Source organism: Mesoplodon densirostris, chromosome 14 (assembly GCF_025265405.1).
Source record: "Mesoplodon densirostris isolate mMesDen1 chromosome 14, mMesDen1 primary haplotype, whole genome shotgun sequence".
NCBI classification, from domain to species: domain Eukaryota; kingdom Metazoa; phylum Chordata; class Mammalia; order Artiodactyla; family Ziphiidae; genus Mesoplodon; species Mesoplodon densirostris.
The window spans coordinates 79,241,068-79,256,794 of NC_082674.1; positions in this window are offsets into that span (position 1 = coordinate 79,241,068).

Below are 15,727 nucleotides of genomic sequence, written 5' to 3' on the forward strand. Positions count from 1 at the left end.
TTTGTACAAACTCCCTGGGTGGGCCTCTGTCTTCCGGATAAAATGGATAATAGCAGTATCTCCTTCACAGGACTGTTGAGAGGGTTAATACATCTATTTTATACTGATTCTGTGTGTTTGCCCAACAGTAACATCCAGAAGGCCTCAGCATCCACTCACAGAACCTCCACTTGTTTCTTCTCAGAAGGTCTGAGGTCAGTGTCATCGTTTGTTTGCCCCACAGTCTTGGAGAGTGAGTATTATGAGCGTCATATTACAGAAAGGCAAAAACAGAGTAGGATGGGCTTCCCTGGTGGCGCAACGGTTAAGAATCCGCCTGCCAGTGCAGGGGACACGGGTTCAAGCCCTGGTCCGGGAAGATCCCACATGCCACGGAGCAACTAAGCCCGTGCGCCACAACTACTGAGCCCGCGTGCCACAACTACTGGAGTACGTGCACCTAGAGCCTGTGCTCCGCAACAAGAGAAGCCCATGCACCACAATGAAGAGTAGCCCCCGCTCGCCGCAACTCAGAGAAAGCCCGCGCACAGCAACGAAGACCCAACGCAGCCAAAAATAAAAATACATAAATTTATAAAAAGAAAACAGAAAAAACAGAGTAGGAATCTTGGCAAACAGCTGGCTGCCAGGAGCCATGGAGATCTCATAGGAAAGGGAAGTTCACTCATTCACAGCCTCCAGTGAGCGAGTGAGTCACTTAGTAAATGTACCAAACACCTACTGACTCTTATTTTGCTTCCTGTTTCCCTCGCACCCCACCTCCAAGCCCGAAGCAGGACTGTTGGCTCCAGAATCCAAAATTAGTCTGCAGCCCATGACTTCTCATTGGTTCCTCTGCCATCACCACACCTCCTGCCTGGAAGCCTCCCAGCCCCGACTCCTGACTCCCTGCTGGGCACGCTTCCTCCATCCCTACTTTTCCGAGCTCATTCTCCATTTGGAGCCCAGAGTAATCTTTTAAACAACAGATATGATGATACTGCTTTCCTGCTTAGAACCTTTCGATAACCTCTATTACTAGCAAACTCCAAAGTTCTTTTGTGCCCTGCATGAACTAGCTCCTGCCCTTACTCATGTAACCCCCTGTCTACTTGGCTCCAGACACTTACTGCTCTGCAGCCCCTCAAGCATTCCAAACTCTTCTGTTTTAGGGTCTTTGCAGTTATTCCCTCTACCATGAGAGCTCAATTCCCCAGATCTTTTTTCTTTCTTTCTATTTTTTTTTTTTTGGCCGCGCTGCGCAGCATGCAGAATCTTAGTTCCCTGACCAGGGATCGAACCCCTGCAATGGAGGCGTGGAATCTTAACCACTGGACCACCAGGGAGGTCCCTCCCCAGATCTTTTCAGGCTTCCACTCAGAGGTCCATCTCTGGAGCAGCTGCCCCTTGAGCATCGTAACCCTTCCCATTTCTATCAAGTCCCCTCGGAAGCCCGTTATAAATTGTTCTTCCCACCTTAACTAAACCCCTGTCTGTCTCCTCCTATTTTACTTATTTTTTTTATTTTTATTTTTTGGCCGTGCCACGTGGCATGTGGAATCTTAGTTCCCCAGGGATCGAACCCAAGCCCCCTGCAGTGGAAGCGTGGAGTCAACCACTGGACCACCAAGGAAGTCCCTCCTCCTATTTTAAAGTGAAATAATTATCTTATTGATCTGAAAAGAAAAGTACATTTCCCCCCTCCCTCTGTGGGGAAACTGAGGCACAGAGCATCCCTTTCCACAAGACTTTCATTGATGATACACCTCATTTGCCCGCCTGTGGCACCACTTAGTCCGTACAGTAGAAAATTTCTCTTTCTCCTCCAGTCTTAAGTGGGCAAAACCCCAGGAATTTTTGCTATGTTTAGCCTGGATTTAGCACTCAGCCGTCCCCCTCTCCCACACATCACTTCCCCCTTTCTGCGTTCATACCTCCCCTGTGTTCTCCTGGAGACGTAAGTCTCAGCCAAACACCTGGAGTCTTTGATCATCAACCCATCAGCTGCCTCCCAGCACTCATTTCAGCTAGAAGACTTTCAAGTTCTCCCCCTTTACTACGTCTGGGAAAGGAAAAAAAAAAACCAAAACACCCGTAGCAGCTGTTACACTGCACCTTTCTTTGCGTACTGGTGGTAAGTGCCAAGGAATTGCTGCTTCAGCAAAGATTTAAAAAAACCTTCCATCAATGGGATTAACTTCCGGGCAGCCACACAGTGTCGCAACGTCAGCCACAGAAACCCAGCCCCTTCTACTGCCTTTCCAGGCTGTGTGCCGGATGTCCTGCTGTTTCCAATTTCTTGATTCAGGAACTACGGAGAACATACACATCTTAATAATAGGATTATTGCCATTGTCAAAGTAGTAGTGGGGCTGGCACTTGTGAGGCCATGATCCTCCTGCCCAGCATCTTACATGCTCAGATTCCTCCAAAAGGGCAGCCTCACAATTCATCCTGATGCTCCCAGGTGTAATGACCCTTCATTTGCTCAGCAATTTTTACTAACCACTTTCTATACCTACTCAGAGACCTGGCTAAAATCAAGGTCCCTATAAGGATGGCGCTTTCATTCTAGGGGAGGAGGAGAAGCAAGGAAGGGGTAAGAGCAGGGTCAAAGTGCTTTGATGGGAGAAATGTGGGGTGCTGTGGGAATTTCTGGGAGAGGCCGCACCCCTGACCTGAGTAGGAGCTGGTGAGGTGAAGAGGGAAGGGAGGGAGGGAAGATGTGTGGGCAGGAGAGGCCTGTGGAAGCAGAATGGAGGTCTGGAAACCAGAAGCCATGGTTCTTAGGGGAACTGAAAGAAGCTGCCCTCAGAGGCAGGTCACATACAGCAGAGTTTTAGGCAAGCAGGGCAGTGGAGTGGGTGGAAGCCTGCGTCAATAGAATAGAACTGGGCAGAATAGAAGAGAACAGAAATGAATCAGATTTGTGTTTCAAAGCGACTTCTTTGTGGACAGTCTTTTGGAAGGACAAGATCTTCTTAAAGAGACCTCTCTGGAAGCCACTGTAGCAAGCAAGAAGTGATGGGAATCTGAAATAGGGTTGGGTTAATGAGGAAGAAAACAATGGGAGGTTTGAGGGACATGTAGGATATAGGAAGGGTCAGACTTTGTGATTTCCAGAAACTGGTGGTCAAGGGAGAAGGAGGACTCCAAGATGACATCGGGGTTCTGCCCGAGGTCGTGGGGTGAAAGGTGGTGCCATTCACCAGATCAGGACACCCCAGAAGAGGGGAGACTGTCTGAGAGTCCCCCAGGAGGAACTTTCCAGCAGGAGCTGGAGTCTGTAGATTGATTAGCGGGGAGGACCAGGCTAGCTGTGTAAATCTGAGAGGTATCAGAATGTGGATGTGAGATTTAATTTAGTCATTTAATAAATACTTCTTAGCAGCTACTTTGTGCCAAGCCCTGTGCCGTGGACTGGAGATACAATGGTGAGTATAATAGACTTGTTCCCTTCTCTCTTGGATTTCATAGTCTAGTGGGAGAGGAAATAATCTTGCTAATGAATATGTAATTACAAAGTGGCCTGAGTGCTGTGAAGGGGCAAGGTGGAGTTCTGCGAGCATAAAAGGAAGGACAGTAATCGAGCCTGGGACACCAGGAAAGGTTTTCCTGAGGGCATGAGGCTTGAATGGAGATCTGAGAAAGTGGGCGGGAGTGGACCAGGTGAGAGGAAGGAAAGCTCATTCCAGACAGAGGGAGCAGAACTTACAAAGTCTCTGAGGCCAAGAGGACCCAGCGTGCTGGAGGGGCTGAACAGGGCTGGGTGGGTGCACGGAGCAGTGTGGTGGGACATAATCAGATTTGCATTTTGAAGGGTTGTTTGAGGTAAGTGGTCTTCAGAAGTGAAGCGGACAAGAGTAGGATGTCATTGCAGTTCAGCAAGGGACTTGGACCACGATCGTGACAATACAGAAAGACATATGGATTCTTGTGAAAGGTATCAGGGAAGTACTGGGTGGGCCAAAAAGTGCCTTTTCGGTTTTTAAGTAAAAACAAAAGACACGTTTTACATTTTCACCAAGAACTTTATTGAACCACGTGTTCACCCTTTTGTTCCACTACCTTCTGCCATTTTACAGGCAACTTCATAATTCCATCTTCCCAAGACTTTTTTTTACCTTTTTGAGCAAAGAACTGTTCCAGGTGCCTTTTACAGTCTTCCAGGAAATTGAAAATTTTCCATTAAGAGAATTTTGTAAAGACCTAAGTAAATGGAAATCCGAAGGTGCAATGTCTGGTGAATACAGAAGATGAACTTCCCAGTCAAGCTGTAACAGTTTCTGCTTGGTCATCAAAGAAACACGTAGTCTTGCGTTATCCTGATGGAAGATTATGCATTTTCTGTTGACTAATTCTGGACACTTTTCATTAAGTGCTGCTTTCAGTTGGTCTAATTGGGAGCAGTACTTGTTGGAATTAATCGTTTGGTTTTCTAGAAGGAGCTCATAATAGAGCTTCCAATCCGAAGATTGATTGGGGGGAGGACCAGGCTAGCTGTGTAAATCTGACCTTCTTTCTATGAAGACCGGCCTTTGGTATGGTTGATGGTGGTTCATTTCACTTGCCCCACATGCCCTATGATCACTTCCATTCCACATTATTGTACAGTATCCACTTGTCATCCCCCGTCACAATTTGTTTCAAAAAAGGAACGTTTTCATTACGTTTCAGTTGAATCTCGTGGTGGAAATACAGTCAAGACGGGGTTTTTTCCGCTTAACTTACGTGGAACCCAAACATCAAAGCGACGAACATAACCAAGCTGGTGCAAATGATTTTCAACGCTTGATTTGGATATTTTGAGTATGTTGTCTATCTCCCGCAAGGTATAACATTGATCATTCTCAATGTCTCGATTTGACCGCTGTCAACTTCGACTGGTCTACACGACCGTGGAGCATCGTCCAGGGAGAAATCTCCAGCATGAAACTTGGCAACACTTTTGACATGTTCAACCAGTCACAGCACCTTCTCCATACACTGCACAGATCTTTTTTCATGTTTCGGTTGCGTTTTTACCTTTCTTGAAATAATAAAGCATAATTTGCGGAAAATGTCGCTTTTTTTTCTTCCATCTTCGATATTAAAATGGCTACACAAAAATTCACCAATTTTGATGTCTTTTTTTAGATGCATGCTGATTTGACAGTTGTCACATACGATCTAACAAAATTGTTTCAAATGAAGTTAAAGACAACTAAGTGCTACTAGAGCCATCTTACGGGGAAAATCGAACGAAACTTTTGGCCCACCCAATAAAATCAACAAGACTTGGTGAGGCATTGGATATAGAGATGTAAGGGAGAAAGGTATCAAGGATCAGTTTTTGGTCTGTACCCTGGGAAACTGGCTGGTAAGGGTTTCAGAGGTGAGGAAAATTGAAAGAAGATCAGTTGTTATTTGGTGCATGTGTGTCATAAATCTGGTCTCAAATACATTGAGATGAGGTGCCCCAGACATTCAGGTAGGAGCACAGATGATTCTGGAGCTCACAGGAGAAGCCTAGGCTGGAAATTGAAATTATGAGTCACTGGTGTGGAACTATTAATTAAGGGAGTTCTGGCTTCTGACATGCAAAGAGCTTGAAGGTTATCACTTCCATGCTCACACTAAGAAAAAGCTGAGCAAACTGAAAATCAACAACTTTTCTTAGATTCATCAGAGAACTGATGCCTCCAAAATTGAAAAGAGGGATGAACACCAAGAATCACAGTTTAACGGGAGCAAAGTTTACGCTTGCCACTGGAGCCAGTATTGGTAGAAAAACCTAAAATGTAATGGACAAATTGCTGGAGGATCAGTGTGGACAAGCTTGAGAGTTAAAACTTCTGGAGGCCCCACACATTGCTGAGTTTTACCTCCAGGAACTCTTTCAGGTTCTCAGAGTACAGGTTGGAAAAAAAAGTCCTCTCATGCTGCTGACAGGGGGAGGGGGAAAGTAGCCATTTTGAAATAAGCCAGATCATTCTGTTCCCTATAATGACATCCTGCTCTATGTATATTTTTTTTAGATTTATTTATTTATTTATTTATTTATTTATTTATTTATTTATTTACTGGCTGCTTTGGGTCTTCCACTGCTGCACGTGGGCTCTCTCTACTTGCGGCGAGCGGGAGCTACTCTTTGTTACAGTGCGAGGGCTTCTCATTGCAGTGGCTTCTCTTGTTGCAGAGCACAGGCTCTAGGCCCGCAGGCTTCAGTAGTTGTGACACACGGGCTTCAGTAGTTGTGGCTCACGGGCTCTAGAGTGCAGGCTCAGTAGATGTGGTGCACGGACTTCGTTGCTCCATGGCATGTGGGATTTTCCCGGACCGGGGCTCAAACCCGTGTACTGTGCATTGGCAGGCGGATTCTTAACCACGGCGCCACCAGGGAAACCCCTGCCCTATGTGTTTTATCAGAGCCTAACTGACTTGGGAGAAGGGAAATACCCAACTCCAGCCCCCTCTAGACTTCCTATCTCACCTAAAGAAACAAACAAAATAGGAGAGAAGCACTTGTGCATGTCACAGACCAGGAGCACAGGCTCACTAATAGACCAAAATTGAATTATAAACTATAAAACACTTCACCTATCCCCACCTTACCACCATATCGATCTGGCTCCTGTATAATAACAGTGGATTATAGCTAAATGAACAATAAGGCTCAGACTCTATTTCAAGACAGAGTCTCTAGGGAAACCCAAAGACAACAAGGGATGCAAAAATGAGGACCCTGGAGGAAATGTTATCCTCTGACGCATATAGCTACAGCAAACAGTAAATACAGCCTAACTCCTAGCCAAATAAACATAAACTCACTAAAGGCATATCCTCAGTTCTTTTAACCAGATTCATCATATCTGGCTTTCAGGAAAAAAACTTACAAGGCATGCTAACAGGCAAAAAACACAGTTTGAACAAAACAAACATCAGAACCAGGCTGATGACAAGGATGTTGGAATGATCAGACCAGGACTTTAAAATAACTATGATTAATATGCTAAGGGCTCTAAAGGAAAGAGTGGACACCATGCAAGGAGAGACGGATGATACAAGCAGACAGACGGGAACTCTAAGAAGGAATCAAAAGGAAATGCTAGAAATCAAAAACACTTTAACAGAAATGTAGAATGCTTTTGATAGGCTCATAAGTAAACTGGACACAGCCAAGTAGAGGATCAGTGAGCCTGAAGATATGTTGATAGCAACTTTCAAAACTGAAATGCAAAAAGGAAAAAAGGAAGAAAAAGACAGAACAGATTATCCAAGAACTATGCAACCATGACAAAAGGTATAACTTACGTGCAGTGGGAAGACCAGAAAGAAAAGGAGAAAGGAACAGAAGAGATAATTGAAGCAATAATGTTTGTGAATTTTCCAAAGTTAATGAAATATGAACTGAGGTAGTATCTGTGGATGAAACCACTTAGCAGGTAGAATGTGACATGAGGAGAAAAGAGGGTATCAAAGCTGCCTTGAGGACCATCAGGGTTTCCATGACTTACTGATAGAAGAGGATGAGTCCACCAAAAAGACACAGAAGAATGAATGAGCAGAGAGGAAGACAAGGAGATTGATGTGTCCTAGAAGCCAAGGAAAGTAGATGTAAATGAAGAAAGGATGGTCAATCAAGGCCAGTGCTTCAAATAGAGCCCCGTATTTTTCATTTGAATTTTTTAAAACTATGACAAATTTTTCCCTAAATGTATCTATGGAAGTGCTTATATCCCCTCACCAACAGTGGGGGACATATAAATATGTCTTATGTTTGCCAGTCTTAAGTGGCTAGATAGAAGATAAAAGCATATAAATTAATATCCTCCTTTCACACCACCCACGAATGGTACAAAAATAAAAGAGAAAAAAATCTCATTCAGGTTCCAGTTAAAGATGATGGTTGAGGGAAGTTCCTGGTGGTCCAGTGGTTAGGACTCTGTGCTCTCACTGCCGAGGGCCTGGGTTCAATCCCTGGTCAGGGAACTAAGATCCCACAAGCCGTGCCATATGGCAAAAAAAAAAAAAAAAAGATGGTCAAATGAAGATTTATCTTTACTCCCTTGAAACATCACTAAATGAGTAAAGAATGTTAAAAGGCAGCAGACAACAACGGGAAAGAGGAGCCAGCAAGCAGACAAGTGTATATGATTTAGGATCAGGTGATGGAGAGGAGGAAGAATGGGTGTGCTTTGTTTAAAAATGCATAACATATCCCTGGTAGGGACAAAAGGATCTGGTAATACCTTGGAGAGGTGAGTTGGGGGGCTGGGGAAGGAGTGGGAGGGAGACTTCAATGCAGAGCCTTTTGTACTTTTTGAACTTGGAAACATATAACTGTTTTGTCTATCCAAAACCAAGTTACTACAATTTGAATTTAAATCCAAAAGAGAACTGCCCTCATTTGTATCATTGTCCTGAGAGAGGCTGTCAGTGGGGCGAAGATGGATTCCTCCCGGCCCTTGAGTGTAGGGCAGATTAAAAGATGAGGCTCCTTCTGTATATCACGTGGTGCTCTTCCAGACACTTGTCTTTATCAGCTACCCAGCCTACTCACCTCTCCAGTATTCAGACAAACAAGACCCAAGGGCAAAAGTACAGGGTTCCCAGGGCCTTCAGTAATAGCTGGTACACTGCTTACTATACGCCAGGCACTGTTTCAGAAGGGCTTTACATGTATTTATTCAGTCCCTACAACAATGAGGCAGGTATCATTATTTATGGGATAGATCCCTTAGGCCCTGTAACAAGCAGCTTGGAGCACTGAAGAGAAATGGTAACAGGCAATGGTAATAATCCCCTGTTCCAAGGCAGGTGGGAATTCTGGATCTACTTTGGTCTTTGTTGTCTTGACTGAACTTCTCTGAACCTTGTATCTTCATTAAAGATCTCTACTATACCTCTTCTTTTTTTAAAATAAATTTACTTATTTATTCATTTTTTTGGTTGCATTGGGTCTTCGTTGCTGCGTGTGGGCTTTCTCTAGTTGTGGAGAGCGGGAGATACTCTTTGTTGCAGTGCGCAGGCTTCTCATTGTGGTGGCTTCTCTTGTTGCAGAGCACGGGCTCCAGGCATGCGGGCTCAGTAGTTGTAGCACGTGGGCTCAGTAGTTGTGGCTCGAGGGCTTAGTTGCTCTGCAGCATGTGGGATCTTCCCAGACCAGGGCTTGAACCCATGTCCCCTGCACTGGCAAGCAGATTCTTAACCACTGCACCACCAGGGAAGCCCTTTACTATAATTCTTTTACCAACAGTAATCATCTTGTACCCAAAATAAAACCTCTAGCCTTGACATAGTCATTAATAAAAATAGTCATTAAACAAATAATTGCATAAATAACTATAATTCCATGAAGGAAATATTTTGTGATAGATACAAGGGAATAGCTCAAGGTCTGGGCAGTCATTGAAGAACATGGGTGACTGGGCTGGCCAAATGGATAAGGAGAAGGCATTCCAGACAAAAGATAGAGTATGGGTAAGGTGCCAAGGTGAGAAGGTACAGGGGGAAGATCAGTGGGACTCAAGTGTCTTGAGTGAGTGGAGAGTGGGAAAGCAGAGGGAGGAGGACCAGAGACATAGGGGGATCTCATGCAGCACTGGCTGCCAGGAGGAGGATTTTGAACACTGTTCTGTGAACACTGGGAAGCCATTGAAGGGTTTTAAGCAGAGGAATGGCATGACTAGATTTCCATGTTTACAAGATCCATATGCAGACTGCAGTACAGAGACATAGTAAGAGAATTCCATAAAGTTATGACATAAATATAGAAAACACATTTTCTTTCCACTGTACAGTATTAACAAGGTAGAAAAGGAGACTGGAAAAGGAAATCCCCACACACGATGGCAACCAAAGGTTTAAAATAGAAGGAGAAAACAGAAGAAGATAAACTAATAGAAGAAATGTTTCCAGAGGTTAGAAAAAGACTGGACTCTTTAGTTTTCATCATCTCTCATTTCATTATTTCTTTTTTGTTTTATTTTTTTTAATTAATTAATTATTTAATTTATTTTTTGGCTGTGCTGTGTCTTTGTTGCTGTGCACAGGCTTTTCTCTAATTGCGGTGAGCGGGGGCTACTCCTGGTTGCAGTGCACAGGCTTCTCATTGCGATGGCTTCTCTTGAGGAGGAGGACTGGCTCTAGGCGTGTGGGCTTCAGTAGTTGTGGTATGCGGGCTCAGTAGTTGTGGCTCGTGGGCTCTAGGCTTAGTTGCTCCATGGCATGTGGGATCTTCCTGGACCAGGGCTCGAACCTATGTCCCCTGCATTGGCAGGCAGATTCTTAATCATTGCGCCACCAGGGAAGTCCCAACAATTAATTTATTGATATTTATAATCTTCAGATGGAAAGGACCCACCCAATGCTAAGCAGGATTTTGAGAGGGAAAAAAAAAGACCTATACACAGACATTCTGGTAAAACTCTAGAAATCCAAGGATAATACCTACTAAGGAAGGAAAATCAGATGGTCAGCAGACTTCTCCTCAACAGCACTGCATCCTCTGAGGACTTCTTGGTGATACACAAGACATTCCAGCTAACTTAGGCAAAAAAGGAATTTATTAGGAGGGTATGCAGTAACTCACAGAATCAAAGGAAACCTGAAAAACTGTGTCTTGTTGGAGAGGGAATCATATTAGCTCTGTAGGTCACAGCAGCAGGTCTCCTCTGGACCCCATCATTGGAAGGAGGGAGCTGCAGCCAGGTATGGTATCTGTGTCACTCTGCATAAGATTCAAATTTCAGGGAAAAATTTCTGATTGACTCCTGGGCTGGGAAGGGGGTGGGACACCTTAATTGACAGGATACAGTTACTAGAATAGTGAGGATGAATTTGCAGTCAAACAACACATTAATTCATAGTTGATCCATGTTTATTGAGTCCCTCTATGTGCCAGACACTGTTCTGGGCACTGGACATAAGCAGTGAACAAACCAGACAGAGACACTATTCTCATGGTGCATACATTCTGGTGAGGGAGGTGGTGGTTGACAGAAAGTAAATACAGCTCCATGATCTCTTTTCTCCAGGGATGAAATTGAAAAAGCTATGAAGTAGTATCCTTGTCCCTATTCTTATTATTTTATAAGGAAATATTTATTTGGATTTACCTAAAAGTCAATCACTTTCTATGCTCACCATCTTTTCTTACGTTTCCTTAAAGACGTTTCCTTATTTGCTGAAGTAAATCATACAGATGTTCTTTTAGTGAAGTTCTCTTGACCATATACTCCTTCAAGTTTTACTTGTAGAGAAATGTTCCATTTGCCTTAGCTCTTGAAAGATAGTATGCTTTCAGGACACAGAAATCTAGGTTGACATGTGTTTCCCTCAACTCTTTAAAGATGTTATTCTGTATCTTCTGGTTTCTTTCATTTTAAAATAAATATTTATTTAAAAATAAATAAATAGGGGCTTCCCTGGTGGTGCAGTGTTTGAAAGTCCGCCTGCCAATGCAGGGGACACGGGTTCGTGCCCTGGTCCGGGAAGATCCCACATGCTGTGGAGCAGCTGGGTCCATGAGCCACGGTCACTGATCCTGTGCGTCTGGAGCCTGTGTTCTGCAACAGGAGAGGCCACAACAGTGAGAGGCCTGCGTACCACAAAAACAAACAAACAAACAAACATCTATTTATTTATTTATTTATTATTTAAAAATAAATAAATAACATTAGTCTTTGTTGCAGCATGCAGGATCTTCATTGTGGCATGTAGGATCTAGTTCCCTGACCAGGGATTGAACCCGGGCCCCTTGCGTTGGGAGCGTGTAGTCTTAACCACTGGACTACCAGGGAAGTTCGCATATCTTCTGATTTCTGTTATCAGCTGTCTGAATAATTGTCATTCCTCTGGAGAGGATCTGTCTTCTCTTTCTGGCTGCTAATAACATGTTCTTTTTGCCTTTGGTGCTCTACAGTTTCACTAAAATATGTATAGGTATAGATTTGTTTTTGCTTACCCTGCTTGGTGTATGCTATCCTCCTTGTTTCTGTAGATTTTTGCCTTTTATCTATTTTGGAAAATGTACAGCCATTATCTCTTTAAATATAGCTTCTCCTCCATCCTCAGGATTTTCTGTTTCTGGGACTATGATTAAATGTATATCCCATTTCTCATTCTACATATGTAACCTCTCTCTGTATCATATGTTTCATCACCTTGTCTCTCTAAGTTGCATCCTCCATAACGTTATTCACTCTACCTCCCAGGTCACTCATTCCCTCTTCATTTCTCCCTAGGCTTTGTTTAACTTTTCTACTATTGATCTTTAAATTTGAACAATAACACTTTTCATTCCAAAAAGTTCGATTTGGGGACTTCCCTGGTTGTCCAGTGGTTAAGAATCTGCATTCCCAATGCAGGGGGCCTGGGTTTGATCCCTGGTCAGGGAACTAGATCCTGCATGCCAAAACTAAGAGCTCACACTCAGCAACTAAGAGCCTGCATGCTGCAACTAAGAGATCGCATGGTGCAACTAAGAGATTGCATGCGGCAACTGAGCCCACATGCTGCAAGGAAGATCCCGTGTACCACAACTAAGACACAGCACGGCCAAATAAATAAATGAATAAATATTTTTTCTTAAAAAAGGACCCTGAGACTAACTCAATGAAAATAACCAGTCTTTAAAAAAAAAGTTCGATTTGTTTCTTTTCCAAATCTGCCTTAGCATTTCAGATAGTGTCTGATGGATTGCTTAGCTTTACAATCCATCTTTTATTTTGTAAACATGTTGTACATATTTTATATTCTGGATCTGATAATTCCAATATCTGAAGTCTTTTCAAGTCTAAATCTATTGATTGTTTCAGCTTACTCTCACTCATTATGACTTGTCTCTCTGTGTCACTTGCCTTGATTGTGAATTAATATATGGTTAATCTTAATCTCTGCAAAAGAGGATTTATATAAACTTCTGCTATCAAGAAGGGATGCTATCAACATGTGAGCATTTTAGCCCTTTTTTTTTTTTCTTTTTTTTTTTGCGGTACGTGGGCCTCTCACTGTTGTGGCCTCTCCTGTCGCGGAGCACAGGCCCCGGACGCGCAGGCTCAGTGGCCATGGCTCACGAGCCCAGCCGCTCCGCGGCATGTGGGATCTTCCCGGACCCGGGCACGTACCCGTGTCCCCTGCATTAGCAGGCGGACTCTCAACCACTGCGCCACCAGGGAAGCCCTATTTTAGCCCTTTTTGAGGGTCCCAGTTTACGCTGGGACTCCCCGGCATTCAGCATCCCCACCCTGCTGCCTGCTGTATTTGTGGGCCTTTGTAATATATGAGGCCAATTTCAATATTTGCCCTCTGGTCAAATTCCACCTTTGTACTTGCTTGCTTACTACTCTCTAATTGGTTTCAGTTCATCTTTTTGCTTGTTTTTAACTTTTTATTTTGAAACAATTTTATGCCTACAGAAAAGTTGCAGCAACAGTACAAAAGACTCCCATATACTCTTTCTTCACCCTGATATCCCATTACCCATGAATACTTTAGTATGTATATTTTCCCAAAATAAAGCTACTCTGTTACATAATCAGAGCACAACCACAAAACTCAGGAAATTAACATTGATAAAATACTACTGCTAATCCACAGACCCTTTCTAAATTTTGCTAATTGTCTCAATAATATCCTTTATAAAAGCTGTCTCCTTTCTGGTCCAGGATCAAATCCAGGATCACATATATTTAGTTGTTGTGTCTCTTAAGTTTTCATCAATTTGGAACAGTTCTTCAGTTTTTCCATATCTTTCAAGACTTTGTCATTTTTGAGGAGTACTGGCCAGTTATTTTTCAATTTGAATCTGTCTCATGTTTTCCTCATGATTAGATTCAGGTTATTACTATTTTTTTTTTGGCAGAAATATCACAGATTTGGTTCTGTTCCCCTTAGTGCATCAGACTCAGAGGCCAATGATATTGATTGGTCCTATTATTGGTGATGATAACTTTTTTTCACTTAGCTAAGATGATGCTATAGACTGAATTGTGTCCCTCCCAAAATTTTATGTTGAAGCCCTAATCCCCAGTGTGATGCTATCTGGAGATAGGCCTTTGGAAGATAATTAGATTTAGATGAGGCTTAGGATCAGTGCCCTTATAAGAAGAGATATCCAGAGAGCTTGTTCTCTCTGCCATGTGAGGGCACAGCAAGAAGGCGGCTATCTGCAAGCCAGAAAGACAGGTATCACCAGAAATTGACCAGGTTGGCACCCTGATCTTGGACTTCCAGCTTCCAGAACTGTGAGAAAATAAATTTCTGTTGTTTAAGCCACCCATCTATGGTATTTTTTTATAGCAGTCTTAACTGACTAATATAGATGGTATTTTCGGGTTTCTTCACCACAAAGTTTTTTTACTTATGAATTAATTTTACTTATGAATTACTTATGTAATTTTTACTTATGAATTAGTAATTTTACTTATGAATTAATTAATTTTACTTATGAATTTTACTTATGTAATTTTACTTATGAATTAGTAAGAAATTTTACTTATGAATTAGTAAGAAAATTGATAAGTATTTTGTAGAGAGCTACCTTGAGACTGGGTATGCTGTTTCTCATCAAATTTTACCCACTAGCAACAAGGCAATTTCCTCTTGATTGCCTCTCCTCCTCTCCTCCTCCCTCTCTCCCTCCATCTGTGCCATCCTTCCCCCACTCCTCCCTTTTCCCCCCTCCCTCCTCTCCTTCCTCTGTTCCTCCCTCCTACTTTCCTTTCTTCCTTCCCTGAGATCTCAGAATGAACAAGTGACTGTTTCAGCTCCCAGTTCCATCACAATCATTATTGTGTTCCTATGACATGAGCGATCCTTCCTTCTACATCAGCGGAGCCCAGATCTTTTGGGAATAGGAAGGAAACAATTGTTGAGCCTTTCATTGGGTGTCATATGCGAGGTGTGACTCCCAAGCTCTACTTCTTCATTCTCTGGCCAATGAACTTTTGCTTGGGAGAAAGAGCACCATGACTTTGCTTGTTCACAGCAAACGGCTGTTTGAATAGCCGTTCAAGAGTCAGTCAGATGGCTGACTTTTTAATAGCCATTCAAGAGCAGCTCTTTCTGGATGATGGAGCACATGGAGACCAATGACTCCTTTGGGTGTCATCTCATTTGTTTACTTTATTATGAAGTGAGTTTCTTTGTAGGAGGTAATAGTGTATGGTGTCCCGTCATAGAGAATGCTATTAAGTAAGGTGCTTGGATGGTGTTCCCAGTAGAGGCATGATAGGCAAGAACACAAATCTATTTCTAGAAAAAGTCTATTTAAGCAAAGACAGATTTATCCTTCCTCCATGATGGAAGAGATACCATGTAACCAGCTAGAAACCACGTGCCCTGGAGGTATCATTCTATTATTAAAGATTCAGGGTTTCCGAAGTTAATGGTGAATTTGGTGCTTGGTGGCTGTGGTCAAACAAGCTTGGTGTTGCTGGTCTTCTCAAGAGGATATAAACTCCATGAATGAAGATGTTGTCTGACTTGTTTATCCAGTGTACTTAGTGACAGATATGTGTCTGAGACATATTGAGTGTTTAATAAACATCATGCTCAGGAATCAATAAGGTCCTCACCTTAGACCAGAAGGTCTTCTTGAGGCAAAGTGGACTGTGAGATATATTTCTTGAAGTTTTGTCTTCTGGGAGAATTTCCTTTCTCTACAGTCTTTCAAGGCATGGAGATGTAAGGCTGAAGTCAGACACTTCTGGTTGATGCTGCAGTATTGTGCCTGTCCATCTGTAAATCAGGGCTAGGTTGTTTG